Source organism: Salvelinus fontinalis, chromosome 1 (genome assembly GCF_029448725.1).
Source record: "Salvelinus fontinalis isolate EN_2023a chromosome 1, ASM2944872v1, whole genome shotgun sequence".
In the NCBI taxonomy this organism is placed as follows: domain Eukaryota; kingdom Metazoa; phylum Chordata; class Actinopteri; order Salmoniformes; family Salmonidae; genus Salvelinus; species Salvelinus fontinalis.
In genome coordinates, this window is record NC_074665.1 from 37341063 (window position 1) to 37346101 (window position 5039).

The following is a 5039-nucleotide window of genomic DNA, read 5'->3' on the forward strand; positions in this document are numbered from 1 at the left end:
AAGGATAGTACTGGAAGGAATGATCCAACACCCAGAAGTGTGTCTGGTAGTCCCCAAACAACCCGCAGCAAGGATTGCTACTTTGTTATACGTAAGTACATAAGAAAATGCTAAACGGGCTATACATTTACTGTTTAAAAAGTGCATATACACCCAAAACTTAAATGGGCTCTATGATTATGACGATAGGATTGACAAGAAAATATTTTCAATGTGGGTGTTAAGTCAGGTAATATTTGTCGAATTCAAATAGTTCAAATCATAACTTTTGGAAAGCTTTTCGAGCTATACTACCGATGAATTCAATCTACACAGACATTAGAAAGGTCTCATCTCGGCTCAGTTTCTCAGACTCTGATTAAGCCTAGTTTAGCCCTCCTATTCATGGTGTCAAATTTAGTTTTATGGTTTTTATCAAATGTTTTGTCATAATAATCATATTATTTAACAAGGAGACATTTTATAGCAAGATGTAGATGTTACAATGGGAGTTAAGTTTGGATTAGAAACTCAGTGATGATAATGTATGTGGTGTCAAGGAGTAAAATGTGGAGTTAAGAGAACACCAAATGTGTTTCTTGTGCACTTTCACAGGTGGTAGATACAACACTGCTACTCTGTTATCATGTATGCATAGCCACTTTAATAACTCTACCTACAGCTGAAGTCGGAAGTTTACATACACCTTAGCCAAATACATTTAAACTCAGCTTCACAATTCCTGACATTTATCCTAATAAAAATCCCTGTCTTAGGTCAGATAGGATCACCACTTTCTTTTAAGAATGTGAAATGCCAGAATAATAGTAGTAGTAGTAGAAAAAATTATTTATTTCAGCATTTATTTATTTTATCACATTCCCAGTGGGTCAGACGTTTACATACACTCAATTAGTATTTGGTAGCATTGCTTTTAAACTGTTTAACTTGGGTCAAACGTTTTGGGTAGCCTTCCACAAGCTTCCCACAATAAGTTGGGTGAATTTTGGCCCATTCCTCCTGACAGAGCTGGTGTAACTGAGTCAGGTTTGTAGGCCTCCTTGCTCACACACGCTTTTTCAGTCCTGCCCACAAATTTTCTATGCGATTGAGGTCAGGCCTTTGTGATGGCCACTCCAATACTTTGACTTTGTTGTCCTTAAGCCATTTTGACACAACTTTGGAAGCATGCTTGGGGTCATTGTTCATTTGGAAGACCCATTGCGACCAAGCTTTAACTTCCTGACTGATGTCTTGAGATGTTGCTTCAATATATCCACATAATTTCTCTGCCTCATGATGCTATCTATTTTGTGACGTGCACCAGTCCCTCCTGCAGCAATGCACCCCCACAACATGATGCTGCCACCCCTGTGCTTCACGGGGTGGTGTTCTTCGGCTTGCAAGCCTCCCCCTTTTTCCTCCAAACATAACAAATGTCATTATGGCCAAACAGTTCTATTTTTGTTTCATCAGACATTTCAAGAGGACATTTCTCCGAAAAGTACGATCTTTGTCCCCATGTGCAGTTGCAAACCGTAGTTTGACTTTTTTAATGGTGGTTTGAAGCAGTGGCTTCTTCCTTGCTGAGAGGCCTTTCAGGTTATGTCAATAAAGGACTCGTTTTACTGTGGATATAGTAACTTTTGTACCTGTTTCCTCCAGCATCTTCACAAGGTCCTTTGCTGTTGTTCTGGGATTGATTTGCACTTTTCGCACCAAAGTACATTAATCTCTAGGAGACAGAATGCGTCTCCTTCCTGAGCGGTATGACGTCTGCGTGGTCCCATGGTGTTTATACTTGCGTACTATTGTTTGTACAGATGAACGCGGTAACTTCAGGTGTTTGGAAATTTCTCCCAAGGATGAACCATCCACAGGTACACCTCCAATTGACTCAATATATGTCAATTAGCTTATCAGAATCTTCTAAAGCAATAACATAATTTTCTGGAATTTTACAAGCTGTTTAAAGGCACAGTCAACTTAGTATATGTAAACTTCTGACCCACTGGAATTGTGATAGTGAATTATAAGTGAAATAATCTGTCTAAAATATCTTGTGTCATGCAAAGTAGATGTCCTAACCGACTTGGCAAAACTATAGTTTGTTAACAAGAAATTTGTGGAGTGGTTGAAAAACGAGTTTTAATGACTCCAACCTAAGTGTATGTAAACTTCCGACTTCAACTGTACATGTACAGTACATAATTACCCCGACACCGGTGCCCCCGCACATTGACTCTGTACCGGTACCCCCTGTATATAGCCTCACTATTGTTATTTACTGCTGCTCTTTAATTATTTGTTATTCTTATCTCATATTTTTTTGTTTGTTGGTATTTTCTTAAAATTGCATTGTTGGTGAAGGATTTCACTGTAAGGTCTACACCTGTTGTATTCAGCACGTGACAAATACAATGTGATTTGATTTTCAACAACAACAAAAAAGACTACCCCAAATAGAAGCACTTATGAGCTATGGAATCAACACTTCTGTTTGAAGTCATCTGGAAGTGTTTTAAATCGGCAGAAAAGGCATAGTCAGTATTATCAGGTGATTTTGTGTTCCATAAATCACGTCAAATTACCCCAACAAGTAGCGCTTACTGCATTATGTAGGAAAGTCAAAGCTAGTGTTAGGGTACCAATTGTGACAGGTTTGGTAGGGAAAATCTCCACAGTTGGAGATCTCTGGTAAAGGCTACTTACTGCTTACTCCATGATGCCTATCTTTACTGGAGCCCATTCATTTAGTTGGTAGTCCTCCAAGGAGTCCAACTAAAGTGATTTTCTAACCTGGGAAGTGCTCATTTCAAATATTCGGATACACCAATATAGGGTGCCATTCTGTGCCATTCGCTGTGCCATTCGCTGTGCCTTGGCTGCCATTCGCAGCCAAGCCCTTTCCACAATCTATTGTGAAATAAGTATTGGTCTTCATGCTAATGTGAGTATTCAGTTTACAACTGAGGTGCTTGAGCTTGATGAGTCATCTTTCACCTTGTCAGCTGATTGTTGACATAAAAAGGAGTGTGTGTTTAGTTTACAAAAGCACACAACACATGAAAGTAGTTTATGTAGTCTTTCTTGGTACTCAAGAGCAGAGCCTAGAGGCAAAATGCAGTTATGGCTACCCCAAAAAGAAGTACTTCTTCCGGCCAAAAATGCATTCTTCCATTTAAGATAACTTTGATGTGAAGCTAGGAGAAAACCCCTGTTAAGAAATGCACCACAAAATGCTTATCGTCGAGGGGCCATTAACAGCTACCACAAGAAAAACTCTACATAGTTGTGTTCTGTGGATGTCACTGAGTAGACTGATACCCCATTTTATGGGTGTACAATCCATAGTTCAACTTTACACTGCAATATGAATGTTCAATACAGACAATAGACTTACTATGATAGTAAGAGTTCACGGTCTCACGGTCAAAGTCCTTCAATTATAGCTAAGACAGTCAAATTTGTGTAAACTCTACACAGTTGTGTTCTGAGTGTCACTGAGTAGGCTGATAACCCATTTCATGGGAGCACAATCCATAGGTCAGGCTGCACAGTGCAATATGTATGTTCAATGCACACAATAGACTGACTGGAAAGGTGATTTCAAACAGCCAAAGTCCTGCAATAAGCGCTAAGACAGTAATATTAGTGTAAACTCTACACAGTTGTGTTCTCTGGGTGTCACTGAGTAGACTGATACTCCATTTCTTGGGTGTACCATCCATAGTTCATCTGTACACTGCAACATAAATGTTCAATACACACAATAGACTGACTGAGATGGTGATTTAACACAGTTTAAAGTCCTGCAATGCTAATATGCTAAGATGCTAATATTTGTGTAATCTCTACATAGTTGTGTTTTGTGGGTGTCACTGAGTAGGCTGATACCCAATTCATGGGATCACAATCCACAGGTTAGGCTGCCCTCAATGCAATTCTGAATTCAAATACATCCACAGTGCGATTAACAGATTTTCAAAGCTTTGTTTTTGATAAATCTACTAATAATTGTATTTTGTTGAATGTATATAACAACATTCCAACCTTGTTTAGCATTATCTTTTCCAATCACGGCACGTTTTTATTATCCTATTGTGTCAGTTTCAATTAAGGCATTTTATTTTGAAAGCGAACCGCCGAATGCACTATTGTTGCTCAAGCAAAAGTTGTTCATGACACACGTGCCTGTGCCTAACGTGTAGGCATTTGGTACATGAAACATTTGCGAAGTTTTAACACTCAGTGCACACCGATCATGTTGAAAGAAAGATTATATCAATTAGGCCTAATAGGTCTATGTTTCATTTGAGGCAATCTTTGTTAAATAAGCATAAACAAATATGTTGTACTTAATGTAGTAGCGTAATACAAAGAAAAACAAAATAATGTCCATAAAATGTTAAAATGTGGGTTTGTTTTTATTTAAGAAAAATGCCTAAATTGTCTGGATTTCTATGTCATAGAGTAGCGGAAAGAGTCATGTACATTTAAATTCCATCTGACACATCTACAACACTCACAATAATAAATTATTTTTACTGCCTCTCATTGGCCACTTTAATACATGGATCGCTAGTCACTTTAATAATGTTTACACACCTTGCATTACTCATCTCATATGTATATTTTATACCATCTATTGCATCTTGCCAATACTGCTCTGTCATTGCTCATCCATATATATATAGATATTCTTATTCCATTCCTTTACTTACCATAGATTTGTGTGTATTAGGCAGTTGTTGTGGAATTGTTAGATTACATGTTAGATGTTGCTGCACTGTCGGGACTAGAAGCACAAGCATTTCGCTACACTCGCAATAACATATGCTAACCATGTGTATGTGACCAATACAATTTCATTTGATTTTAACTTCCTTTCGGGCCTAACAACCCCCGTGCCAATATATCCAACAAAACACCAAAACAAAACACCGGCTTCTCCGGCATTATCACTTAAATGCGGTCAATCCGATTCCATGCCAGTAACTCATCTGATCCTAATTTCATTCCGCCACAATCCCAGCATGCTGCTGTCTACTATTTGTTCT